Raw genomic sequence first — 14,482 nt, forward strand, 5'->3', positions numbered from 1 at the left:
GGACTGCAGCACACCAGGCTTCCCTGTCCATCACCAACTCTTAGAGCTTACCCAAACTCATGTCCATTCAGTTGGTGATGCCATCCAACCATCTCTTCTTCTGTCATCGCCTTCTCCTCCCACCTTCAATCTTTCCCAGCAGCAAGGTCTTTTCAAATAAGTTAGTTCTTCACATCAGGTGGCCAAATATTGGAGTTTCAGCTTCAGCATCCATCCTTCCAATGAATACTCAGGACTGATTTCCTTTAGGATGCACTGGTTGGATCTTCTTCAACCCAAGAGACTCTCAAGAGTCTTCTCCAACACCACAGTTCAAAAGCATCAATTCTTTGGCACTCAGCTTTCTTTATAGTCCAACTCTCACATTCATACATGACTACTGGAAAAACCAAAGCTTTGACTAGATGGACCTTTGTTGCAAAGCAGTGTCTCTGCTTTTTAATATGCTGTCTAGGTTGGTCATAACTTTCTTTCCAAGCAGTAAGTGTCTTTCAATTTCATGGCTGCAGTCACCATCTGCAGTGATTTTGGAGCCCCAAAAAATAAAGGCTGTCACTCCTCCAGCATAGTCAGAGCTTAATACATGCATGGTTGGGTTGGATTGATGGATTTCCCTGAATCTGTATTCTAGTTTCTATGCCCCTCATAATCACAGCCACAGTGCTTGTACTCAGTCATGTTGGACTCTCCAGGCTCCTTTGTCATCGATTTTTCCAGGCAAGAATACTCGAGTGGGTTATCATTTCCTCGTCCGGGGGAGTCTTCTTGACCCAGGGATCGAACCTGTGTCTCTTGCATTCCCTGCTATTAATGATAGTAATTAAAACCCATTAGAATCAAATGTCTCAAAATATGAAGTCTGAACTTTTACTCAGCATAAGAAATGCCCTTTTCTTTAGGAATTGAACAAATGGAATTTTTATATCCACAAAATGCCTTTCCCATTAAAATAAACTCACATTCCTTTCATTTTGACCTCTCTTTCTCTTGTGTGTGTGTGTGTGTGTGTGTGTGTGTTTCTTTTCCCCTTTTAAGCAGAAAATTGCAACAGGAAAAGAAAGTAGATTAAATAATTTGTTGTCTGCCAGAATTTTTTTTTTCTTGAGGTCTCTAAGTCCTCTCAGTCTTGGGCACTTAGCAGAGTGGCCCCTAAGAGCAAGGCCAAACTGCAGCTTCATGGGAAAAAACTTGGGAAATGTCCAGTCGAGTGTAAGCCAACTCACAGTTGCCTTCCTTGTTCAAAGCCACATTTCTGGCTGGATCAGCTGGAATTTTCTTTTGAAGAAAAGAGTGTTCCTGGCTGGGTTTCAGGTCCTTTTCTTCACAGCAGTCATTCTAGAATTCTCCACAGAGTTATTCATAAGCCAGTAGGAAAAGTGATTCTGTCATTTTCCCTGCAAAAGTATTCAAATGAATGTTGTGTCCCTTCTACATTTACACCTTTGATGACCGTCCCATTAAAAGTTCATCTTTATCTTCTTCCTTAGACCAGTACTGTCTGTTCAGTAAGATTCCATGACAAGCAGCTCAAGCACTTAGAATTCTTGGTATTATTTGCTTTAGGGTAGTAGTCTTTCCATTTTTTCACTGACATTCATGCACTAGTTCATTCAACAACTATTTTTTGACCCCCACGGAGAAGCAACAAAATACTTAAGAAAATGGACTTGTATTTGAGCTCTTGAATTTACTTGATGTTTGAACATGGACATATGGCTTACTTTCTCCAGATCTCAGTTTTATTATCTGTAAAGTGATGATAATAATAGTATTACTTGAAATCATTGTGAGGAATACGTAATTTCTGCGAGTGTCTTAGCATAGTGACTGGCACCAGTTGTGTATTCAAATATTGTGTCACTCTTATGGCACATACAAGTTCTCTACTAGACAGCCTGCTAAGTATACCAGAACCAATAAGACATATTTCTTGCTCCTGGGTAGCTCAAAGTCTAGTGAGGGAGACATCTAGGTAGATATAGTTCTATAGAAAATAAAAAGTACCATAATCAAGTGGGGCTTCCCTGGTGGCTCCGATGGTAAAGAATCTGCCTGCAATGCAGGAGACCCAGGTTCGAGTCCTGGGTCAGGAAGACCTCTGGAGAAGGGAATGGCAACCCGCTCTAGTATTTTTGCCTGAAGAATTCCATGGACAGAGGAGCCTGTAGAGCTGTAGTCCATAGGGTCGCAAAGAGTCAGACAATACTGACCAACTTACACACACACACACAATCAAGTTATGTGCAGTGGGCTAGGTGGGAGCCAAAAGAGGGTACATCTTACTCTCTAGGGGAGGAAGGAGTTGGGGAAAGCACAGAGAGGTGATGGTTTATCTGAATTTGAAGAACATAGAGGCAGTTGCTAAGTGATAGGGTATAAGGTGGAATGAGAATGTGTAGCATGTAAGCATGTGCAAAGCATAGAACATGAAGGAGAATGACATCACCACCAAAGAGCAAGTCAGTTCCACGCTTGCAGTATGAGGGATGACGGGAGATGAGATTGGGCTTTTGCTGATGTAAGCCTGCTCCCTTGACTGTTGTTCCCCTACCTATTGCTAAAGAACTGAAACCACCCAGAAGGGGAATCCAGAGGGAGTTCTGCAGTGAGTGTGTGGTGCCATTACCATAGCTACAAAACACAGATAGCAAAAATCTCAAAAGGGGATGGAAAGACTGGTAGAAGGACAAAGAAGGTCAAGCAGTATGGGGAAGGAGACTCTTGTACCTTAATTTTGGAGACGATCCCACGTTTTGATGGGTACACTCACTACTGCTTTGTTTTTATGCCTGTGGAACCCCTGCTGCTGCTGCTGCTAAGTCGCTTGGTCTCAAAAGTCAGACTATTTTAGAAAAGTGCTCCTGGAACTTTAGAAACAAATTCCCTTTAGGGAAACTTGCTTTCCATGAAATAAAGAGACCATGCAGTACAGTGGAATCATTCTACTCTTTAGACTTAGAACATCTAGGACCTGGAATTGATTCTTCTGTTGACAAACTTTGTGCCCTTTCCTAAATATTGGGCATCAGACTTCTCTTGTGTCAAAGGAAGGGCATATATCAGACAATGTAGAAGTTGATTTCAGTTCTTAAGCTCTGTTGTTCAAAGTTTCTCAAATATACATTGTTTAAAAAATAGCATGTTGGAACTTTTAGTCAATGTAGACATTGAGACAGATAATACAGGACAAATACTATCTTTTTGTTAAGGACAAGTTCTGAGAAACTGAAGCAAAGAGGCATTTTAACAGGGGTGGGGAAATAGCCTTAAATTGTATGCAGTAACAGTAAGGAACCAAGAAAAATTGAGCCTTTAAACCACGTTGCTCCTCATATACACACCCAGTAACACAGAAATGTTGGTTTGAAAAGATAAAACTATTATAGGAGGGTAGAAAGTTAGACTGGCTTCCCGGTTGCCACCAGTTGGTAAAGAATTCTCCTGCCAATGCAGGAGACAGATGCAAGAGACATACATTCTATCCCTATGTAGGGAAGGTGACCTGAAGAAGGAAATGGCAATCCACTCCATTATTCTTGCCTGGGAAATCCTGTGGACTGAGGAGCCGGCAGGCTATAGTCCATGAGGTCTCAGTTGGACGCGAGTGACCAAACATACATGTAGAAAGTTAGACTATTATAAGGAAAGACATAGATAAGAATAAAACTGATACATTTAAAAAAGTAGGACCCACAGGTTAGCTCAAACACTATATATTTTAATATTCTTTTATAGCCCCCAGTCTTTATCCAAGGGCCACTAACCTATATTGTAAATTATACAGAGGTCACACACAGGGTAACTGATCCTTTGTAGAATTTGAGCCATTCCTCCCTCATTCCATTAAAATATATTTTCTTTGTCATGTATATACCATGTGATATTGTGTTTATAAATACCTAACATCTTATGAAGCTCTAATACATTTAACTTCAAGGTATTAGAATATACTAACAGTTCAGTTCCATTCAGTCACTCAGTTGTGTCCAACTCTTAGCAACCCCATGGATTGCAGCACGCACGGCCTCCCTGTCCATCACCAACTCCCGGAGTTCACCCAAACTCATGTCCATTGACTCGGCAATGCCATCTAATCATCTCATCCTCTGTTGTCCCCTTCTCCTCCTGCCCTCAATCTTTCCCAGCATCAGGGTCTTTTCAAGTGAGTCACCTCTTTGCATTAGGTAGCCAAAGTATTGGAGTTTCAGCTTCAACATCAGTCCTTCCAATGAACAGGCAGGACTGATTTCCTTCAGGATGGACAGGTTGGAGCTCCTTGCAGTCCAAGGGAGTCTCAAGAGTCTTCTCCAGCACCACAGTTCAGAAGCATCATTCTTTGACACTTAGTTTCTTTATAGTCCAAAATCTCACATCCATACATGACTCCCGGAAAGACAATAGCCTTGACTAGATGGACCTTTGTTGACAAAGTAATGTCTCTGCTTTTTAATATGCTGTCTAGGTTAGTCATAACTTTCCTTCCAAGGAGGAAGCGTCTTTTAATTTCATGGCTGCAGTCACCATCTGCAGTGATTTTGGAGCCCCCAAAAATAGTCATCCACTGTTTCCCCTTCTATTTGCCATGAAGTGATGGGGCCGGATGCCATGATATTAGTTTCCTGAATGTTGAGCTTTAAGCCAACTTTTTCACTCTCCTCTTTCACTTTCATCAAGAGGCTCTTTAGTTCTTCTTTACTTTCTGCCATATGGGTGGTGTCATCTGCATATCTGAAGTTGTTGATATTTCTCCCAGCAATCTTGATTCCAGCTTGTGCTTCATCCAGCCCAGCGTTTCTCATGATGTACTCTGCATATAAGTTAAATAAACAGGGTGACAATATACAGCCTTGACATACTGCTTTCCTGATTTGGAACCAGTCTGTTCTATGTCTAGTTCTCACTGTTGCTTCCTGACCTGCATACAGATTTCTCAGGAGGCAGGTCAGTGGTCTGGTATTCCCATCTCTTTCAGAATTTTCGGTAGTTTGTTGTGCTCCACACAGTCGGCTTTGGCATAGTCAATAAAACAGAAATAGATGTTTTTCTGGAACTCTCTTTTTCCATGATCCAGCGGATGTTGGCAATTTGATCTCTGGTTCTTCTGCCTTTTCTGCTGGTTCTATAACCAGCTTGAACATCTGGAAGTTCGCAGTTTAAGTATTGCTGAAGCCTAGCTTGGAGAGTTTTGAGCATTGTGTGAGATGAGTGCAATTGTGCGGTAGTTTGAGCATTCTTTGGCATTGCCTTTCTTTGGGATTGAAATGAAAACTGACCTTTTCCAGTCCTGTGGCCACTGCTGAGTTTTCCAAATTTGCTGGCATATTGAGTGCAGCACTTTCACAGCATCATTTTTTAGGATTTAACTAGCTCAACTGGAATTCCATCACCTCCATTTCTTGCTCCACTTTGTTCGCAGTGATGCTTCCTAAGGCCCACTTGACTTCACATTCCAGGATGTCAGGCTCTAGGTGGGTTTTCACACCATCATGCTTATCTGGGTCATGAAGATCTTTTTTGTACAATCCTTCTGTGTATTCTTGCCACCTCTTCTTAATATTTTCTGCTTCTGTTAGGTCCATACTGTTTCTGTCCTTTATTGTGCTCATCTTTGCATGAAATTTTCCCTTGGTATTTCTAATTTTCTTGAAGAGCTCTCTAGTGTTTTCCATTCTATTGTTTTCCTCTATTTCTCTGCATTGATCACTGAGGAATGCTTTCTTATCTCCTTGCTGTTCTTTGGAACTCTGCATTCAAATGGGTGTATCTTTCCTTTTCTCCTTTGCTTTTGGTTTCTCTTCTTTTCACAGCTATTTGTAAGGCCTCCTCAGACAGCCTTTTTGCCTTTTTGCATTTCTGTTTTCTTGGGAATGGTCTTAATCCCTGTGCCTTGTACAGTGTCACGAACCTGTGTCCATAGTTCATCAGGCACTCTGCCTATCAGATCTAGTCCCTTAAATCTATTTCTCACTTCCACTGTATAATTGTAAAGGATTTGATTTCAGTCATACCTGAATGATCTAGTGGTTTTCCCTACTTCCTTCAATTTAAGTCTGAATTTGGCAATAAGGAGTTCATGATCTGAGCCACAGTCAGCTCCCTGTCTTGTTTTTGCTGACTGTATAGAGCTTCTCCATCTTTGGCTGCAAAGAATATAATCAATCTGATTTTGGACAGTTACTGAATTGTTGTTTGCAGTGGTGTAGAATAACACAAGTGACTAAGTAGCCACAGTCTAGTTTTTGAAGAACAGATTATTCCAGACAAATTCAGTTTTCTTTCATGGTAAAAATGACAGGTCATGTATTATGTGTAGTAGATGGTGAGTTGGGATAAAATAATATGATATCTTAAATTTCACATGGTGTCATCACTGAACTGGACATAAAATTTTGTTTTATTGTTGGGTTGATTTTTACTCACTAGGGAGTAGCTAGCGTCCTTAAGTTGTTATCCGTGATTTGCTTACATTTTCACATCAGGTAGCCCAAGTATTGGAGTTTCAGCTTCAGTATCAGTCCTTCCAGTGAATATTCAGGACTGATTTCCTTTAGGATTGACTGGTTGGATCTCCTTGCAGTCCAAGGGACTCTCAAGAGTCTTCAGTACTTGGCCCACCTGATGTGAAGAACTGACTCATAGGAAAAACCCTGATGCTGGAAAAGATTGAAGGTGGGAGGAGAAGGGGACAACAGAGGACAAGATGGTTGGATGGCATCACTGATGTGATAGACATTAGTTTGAGTAAACTCTGGAAGTTGGTGATGGACAGGAAGCCTGGTGTCCTGAAGTCCATGGGGTCGCAAAGAGTTGGACGCAATTGAGTGACTGAACTGACTGACTGACTTATATTTAGGAAAGTATCCCAAGGACATTATCCATTGTCTTCCCTGGTGGCTCAGACAGTAAAGAAGGTGCCTCAGACAGTGCAGGAGGACCCGAATTTGATCCTTGGGTCAGGAAGATCCCCTGGGGAAGCAAATGGCAACCCACTACAGCGTTCTTGCCTGGAGACTTCCATGGACAGAGGAGCCTGGTGGGCTACAGTCCATGGGGTCACAAAGAGTCGGTCACGACTGAGCAACTAACACATACATACACAGAAAAGTATTCAAGAAGATAGTCCATAGTCCAGAATGACTGGTATTATTTGTAAAGATCTCTCTCAAGGTATGCTTACCAGGTTTTTGAGTGAAGTACTTTATCTTTGATTTTAAATTAATTTTATACTTATTTTCTCAACTATTGGCACTCAATTATAAATTTGCTCCACCACGGTGATTCCAATTAATCATCAGTTAACAAGAAAGTGTGAAAAGGTCTCACAGTCTGCTGCTGCTGCTAAGTCGCTTCAGTCATGTTTGACTCTGTGTGACCCCATAGATGGCAGCCCACCAGGCTCCCCCATCCCTGGGATTCTCCAGGTAAGAACACTGGAGTGGGTTGCCATTTCCTTCTCCAATTCATGAAAGTGAAAAGTGAAAGTGAAGTCGCTCAGTGTGTCCGACTCTTAGCAACCCCATGGACTGCAGCCCACCAGGCTCCTCTGTCCGTGGAAGTCTCCAGGTAAGAGTACTGGAGTGGGCTGCCAGTGCCTTCTCCTCTCACAGTCTAGAGGAGCTTAGGAAGACATGAAGACTAAAAGCAATATGTTATTCTGAATGCAATTCTGGGACAGAAAAGGAACACTGAGTAAAAACTAAAGAAACCTGAATAAAGTATGGACTTCAGTTGATCATAATGTATCAGTATTGGCTCATTGGTTGTGACAAATCTACCACATTAAACTGATGTCAGATATTAAACACAGAAGGAATTAGGTTTTGGGTATACAGGAACTTTATATATTTGCACCTCTTCTCTAAATCAAATATCTAAAATAGCCAATTCTCCCATCCTCTGCCCCTCACCCAGAACTTACTCAGTATATGTTGCATCTTATGTGTGCATATCTAAGAAAAATAAGTATAGAAAAGAAACAGGAAAAGTAGAAGATGAGGGAGAATAAAAATGTCTAAGTGATTTAAACTTACCTGGCTTAATAAAGAGAACAGTGTGTGTGCATGTGTTGGGGGGGAGTTCCAAAAGTTGTTTCTTATTTTATAAAAGGTGTTCACAGATATATCACTGAATAGAAGACAAAAGGAAACAAAATTATATAGAGAGTTTAATTTAGATAAATAGTTTTTTAAATAAAAAGTTGATTTTAAATCAAAATAGCTTGATAAAAAGCAAGCATATATGGGACACTTTCTTAAAAGCTAAGGATTATCTCTTGCACTGTTCTGTATGGTAGTTACTGGTCATGTGTTGCTACTTAAATACAGCTAGTAAAATAAAGATTCAGGCTCCTCATTTGCTCTACCCATATTTCAAATGCTCAGTAGACACATGTGGCTACCATATTGGACACTTCCATTCACATACAGTATGATTTAAGGTAAGCAGGAATTCAGAGGAAAGTGAGAAAATCAGGATTACAGTTTGGTGCTTAATGGATGCATTCATCCATTCATTCCTTATCATATAAAGTACTTCCTATATGCCAGACAATAATAGTGAGAATGTTTTTAATAATATATTAATATATTAAATGTTAGCTATGTAAGCAGATACTATTTGACCACATTACATGTATTAACTTCGTTTAATTATCCAACACTTTATCAGATAGATAGTATCATTATTTTCATGTTAACAGGTAAAGAGACTGAGGCTCAGATAGAGTAAAACAGCTTTTTCATGGTCGCCCACCAAGTAATTGCTATCATTAGGCCCTTGTGCTCCAAGCCAGATGTGTCTGACTCCAGACTCCAAGTTCTTAATTGCTGTGCTTTATTGCCGCTACCCTAAACTGTGCAGGGTCTTGAAAATACAATGAAGAACAATGAACACCATCCCTGCCCCAGAGAGCATATAGTTTTAACCAATCTGAGCTTCAGTTTCCTCCTTGCAGGCTGGGATAAGTTATGGCACAGTGTAGCTTTGTTGCTAGATCTTTTTATAAATCCCAGGCAATTAAATGCAGGCTTTAATGAAGCTAGTACATGTAACTGGCAATGTGATTTCTGAACATCTTTTCTCCTTGGGAAAGGCATAGTAATCATGGAGAGTTCACCGAACTTGCGCTCATGCACTAGAATCTTTGGGAAAGGCACAGACTAGGATAAGATGAAGACAAAAAAAATGGACTGTGTTTATATTCTGGGCTTAAAAATTCCCCTTGTTCAGAGGAGAATCAGCTGTCAGGTTCAACTTACTACAGGAAACAGTAGAAATGAAGTCTGTTTCTGTAGCTCTGTCCCCTTGGGGACCCAGTGTCTCACAAGTACGCTTCTATTTGAAGAAAGCCTTAAGTGAATCCCACATCCCAAGGTAGATGTTTATTTACACTTCGCAGAGCAAGTTCCATGGCGCCACATTTAGGGCAAGTTAATTCTAAGACTGCCTACTTCCGTCTCTTCGAAATAAGCGACTTCATTTTATTTTGAATACTCTTCCTCTATCATAAGCTATTTAATTACTGTCCTCCCACAAACATTTATGTTTTCTAACCAGAAACTCTAAGCAGTTGTGTGTTAGCATTAAAAATACATCAATAATGTAATGTGTAACTTTGTGGTTCCCTATTGTACTTCATTAATTTTTTTCCCCTCTTTGGAAAGATACACAAATCACAGTTTATAGAAATTAAGGTAGAATAAATCCCATTGCCAAGGAGATGTGCAGAGTGAGAGAGGCTGAAAGAGCTTACAGTTTCCCCAAAATATGTGATTAGTACAAAGAAGCCACTAAACTGAAGGGTCTGCACCCAAGAGACAAGCCATATAATCATTTGACTCTATTACTAATGGAAGAGTGTACACATAGCTCTACACATCAGTAGTACTTTTTGTTACTGTTGTCATTATCGTTTTAGTTGTTTTGTTATGGTGGCAGAAGCCTGGAAACAAAACAGTGACCACAACACTTTGTTTTTCACATAGAGGATTTTCTTGAATTTCCATGAGGCCATATATAGATGCTTAATCAACCCCACATATTTGTGAAGCACCTATTGTGTGTGAGACACTTACTAAACCCCTCTAGAAGCTTACAGTCTAATTAGAGGAGACATAGGATATACACTAAAAGATAAGCAAGGCATTCAAACCTTTCTTATAGATTCTCAGTAGGGGCACTTCATTCTATAAACATGTGTCCCAAGCTCCTCCTCTAGTGTCTTGGCTTTCTGAAGGTTATCATAGATCCATAGATGTGAAAATTTCTATAATAAGTCTTGGCAGGCAGATTAAGGATTCTCCTCTTTAACAAAGCTAATCAGGCGGAACTTAAAAAAAAATGTTACATTAGAACCACTGAAATAACTTCTATCTCATTGTAAAAATTTTTTTAAAAATTCTACATTATGATTGAAGAGTGAAGGAAAAAAAAGGAGAGAGGGAGATAACTCTGACCTGGGAACTAGCACAATAGATCTTAAGGAACTTCAAAGTAAAACAATTATCTCTGTAACACGGGTGATTTGGAATCTCTTTTAGCCATTTATGACAGATGTGTAATACTTTGACATTAATTTAGACACTGGCATTCCTAGAATCTTGCCATACTGCCAGGATATTTCTGTCTCAATAATATATTGATTATATTATTGTAATGAGTTGGCCAGTGACTCATAGTTACAAAGAAATTATACTAAATTTATTTGAGGGAAGTAATGATGAAAACTTCAGAATTATTATATGCATGTCTCATATCCTTGTCATATTAACACTCACCTATTGTGTGACTTGGCATTAGTCTATGCTTTTTAATGTGAATCAGAAGCTGTGAGTAATTCATTGATGTTATATAGTACTTAATACATTGATGTGGTGCTTAAAATATAGTAAAAATCCTCTTCAGCTATTAAAAGACTACAGGAAAATTTAGATACATGAAATTTTCATTCTTGGTTGCTGTGCTGAGAATGCATTTAAAACTATGTGGCCGCTTTTGGCAGTTGCCTTTTAGTTGCTTGTATGTGGACCCTGATGAGGAGACAGGTGAGAGGTAACTGTGAATATGTTATAAATTATCAGTTTGTTCTTAAATCATGAGGCAGACGCTGGAACAGTTTGTCAGGAGGTATCCACCATTGAGCTCTGAGTTCAGATTATACATGTTGCCAAGACTAAATGCTTGTTTGGGATGTACTCATGATCAAAGCCAACTTTTTCACTCTCCTCTTTCACTTTCATAAAGAGGCTCTTTAGTTCTTCTTTGCTTTCTGTGATAAAGGTGGTGTCATCTGCATATCTGAAGTTGTTGATATTTCTCCCAGCAATCTTGATTCCAGCTTGTGCTTCATCCAGCCCAGCGTTTCTCATGATGTACTCTGCATATAAGTTAAATAAGCAGGGTAACAATATACAACCTTGATGTACTCCTTTTCCTATTTGGAACCAGTCTGTTGTTCCATGTCTAATTCTAACTGTTGCTTCCTGACCTGCAGACAGATTTTTCAGGAGGCAGGTCAGGTGATCTGGTATTCCCATCTCTTACAGAATTTTCCATAGTTTGCTGTGATCCACACCATCAAAGGCTTTGGCATAGTCAATAAAGCAGAAATAAATGTTTTTCTGGAACTCTGTTGCTTTTTGGATGATCCAGCAGATGTTGGCAATTTGATCTCTGGTTCCTCTGCCTTTTCTAAAACCAGCTTGAACATCTGGAAGTTCACGGTTCACGTATTGCTGAAGCCTGGCTTGGAGAATTTTGAGCATTACTTTGCTAGTGTGTGAGATGCGTGCAATTGGGCAGAGGTTTGAGCATCCTTTGGCATTGCTTTTCTTTAGATTGGAATGAAAACTGACCTTTTCCAGTTCTGTGGCCACTGCTGAGTTTTCAAAATTTGCTGACATATTGAGTGCAGCACTTTCACAGCATCATCTTTCAGGATTTCAAATAGCTCAACTGGAATTCCATCACCTCCACTAGCTTTGTTCGTAGTGATGCTTTCTAAGGCCCACTTGATTTCACATTCCAGGATGTCTGGCTCTAGGTGAGTGATCACACCATCGTGATTATCTGGGTCATGAAGATCTTTTTTGTATAGTTCTTCTGTGTATTGTTGCCACCTCTTCTTAATATTTTCTGCTTCTGTTAGGTCCATACCATTTCTGTCCTTTATTGAGCCCATCTTGTATGAAATGTTCTCTTGGTATCTCTCATTTTCTTGAAGAGATCTCTAGTGTTTCCCATTCTATTGTTTTCCTCTATTTCTCTGCATTGATCACTGAGGAAGGCTTTCTTATCTCTTCTTGCTATTCTTTGGAACTCTGCATTCAAATGGGCAGATCTTTCCTTTTCTCCTTTGCCTTTCACTTCTCTTCACAGCTATGTGTAAGGCCTCCTCAGACAACCATTTTGCCTTTTTGCATTTCTTTTTCTTGCAGGTGGTCTTAATCCCTGCCTTCTGTACAGTGTCAGGAAACTCTGTCCATAGTTCATCAGGCACTCTGTCTATCAGGTCTAATCCCTTAAATCTATTTCCCACTTCCACTGTATAATCTTAAGGGTTTTGATTTCGGTCATACCTGAATGGTTTAGTGGTTTCCCCTACTTTCTTCAATTTAAGTCTGAATTTGGCAATAAGGAGTTAATGAGCTGAGCCACAGTCAGCTCCCAGTCTTGTTTTTGCTGACTCCTGAGCTTCTCCATTTTTGGCTGCAAAGAATATAATCAATTTGATTTTGGTATTGCCCATCTGTGATGTCCATGTGTAGAGTCTTCTCTTGTGCTGATGGAAGAGGGTGTTTGCTATGACCAGTGTGTTCTCTTGGCAAAACTGTTAGCCTTTGCCCTACTTCATTCTGTACTCCGAGGTCAAATTTGCCTGTTACTCCATGTATTTCTTGACTTCATACTTTTGCATTCCAGTCCCCTGTGATGAAAAGGACATCTATTTTGGTGTTAGTCCTAGAAGATCTTGTAGGTCTTCATAGACCCGTTCAACTTCAGCTTTTTCAGCATTACTGGTTGGGGCATAGGCTTGGATTACTGTGATATTAAATGGTTTGCCTCAGAAACAGAGATCATTCTATTGTTTTTGAAATTGGATCCAAGTATTGCATTTTGGACTCTTGTTGACTATGACGGCTACTCCATTTCTTCTAAGGGATTCTTGCCCACAGTAGTAGATATAATGGTCATCTGAGTTAAAGTCACCCATTCCAGTCCATTTTAGTTCGCTTTATTTTTAGGGGGGCTCCAAAATTACTACAGATGGTGACTGAAGCCCTGAAATTAAAAGATGATTGCTCCTTGCAATAAAAGTTATGACCAACCTAGACAGCAGTTAATAAGCAGAGATATTACTTTGCGAAGAAAGGTCCAAGTCAGAGCTTTGGTTTTTCTGTCAGTCATGTATGGAAATGAGAGTTGGACTGTAAAGAAAGCTGAGCTCCAAAGAATTGATGCTTTTGAACTGTGGTGTTGGAGAAGATTCTTGAGACTGCCTTGGACTGCAAGGAGATCCAACCAGTCTATCCTAAAGGAAATCAGTCCTGAATATTCATTGGAAGGACTGATGCTGGAGCTGAAACTCCAATACTTTGGCCACCCGACGCGAAGAAGTGACTCATTTGAAAAGGCCCTGATGCTGGGAAAGACTGAAGGCGGGAGGAGAAGGGGAGACAGAGGATGAGATGGTTGGATGACATCACCAACTCAATGGACATGAGTTTGAGTAAGCTCTGGGAATTGGTGATGGACAGGGAGGCCTGATATGCTGCAGTCCATGGGGTTGCAAAGAGTCGGACATAACTGAGCAACTGAACTCAACATGGTCAAAAGTTCATTTTCTGTGTTTTGTTGTTACTGTTTATAGTGTGTACCACCTCTGATAGCTCTGCCCTGTATCTTACATGGCACCTACAACATGCATGATCTGTTCAACCTCTTTAAATAGTTAGTATGCTCTGGAGGTTGATTTCTTTTGTTTGCCATTTTTTTTTTTTTTTTTTTGGCAGTCTACTACCCATAAACCCTTCACCTGTGCTACACATGGAACATCTGCTGATTGCTAAAGTTAGAAAAATTGGTGACAGCAGTTAACAAGTTTACATGCCACACCTTCACTCACAGAAAAGGGGCACACTGCATCTCCAGGCCATCCCAGGCTGGTGCAGTACCTTGTAAAAGACTGTTTGCCAAGTCATGCCAGCTGGGTAGATAATGTGAGTCATCATGTTCTCACAGTCTCACAGAGACTCTCATCATGAGTCTCACAGTTCCTATTCCAGTCTGATCTTGATGTTACGGTTGGTTAAGTATTATTGATGAACCAATCATGTTTCTAAAATAAACCAATAGCATTCTTTCTCCAAAAAAAAAAAAAAAAAGCAATCTCTACCACAGATGACAGTGATGTTATAAAGGCCGAAATCCTTTTCTCTTTTCCAAGTTCAGGTCACTGTATTGTGCATCTACATTAGGCGTTTAG

At 40.1% G+C, this 14,482-nt stretch overlaps 1 protein-coding gene across 3 annotated transcripts in view; it reads left to right on the forward strand.

Annotated features, from left to right (window-relative positions):
• FIGN (fidgetin, microtubule severing factor) overlaps nucleotides 1–14,482 on the forward strand; it is a 136,190-nt gene that overhangs the window by 56,852 nt on the left and 64,856 nt on the right. The gene's annotated exons all lie outside the window — the stretch shown is intronic.

This window comes from Bos indicus, chromosome 2 (genome assembly GCF_029378745.1).
Source record: "Bos indicus isolate NIAB-ARS_2022 breed Sahiwal x Tharparkar chromosome 2, NIAB-ARS_B.indTharparkar_mat_pri_1.0, whole genome shotgun sequence".
NCBI lineage: Eukaryota > Metazoa > Chordata > Mammalia > Artiodactyla > Bovidae > Bos > Bos indicus.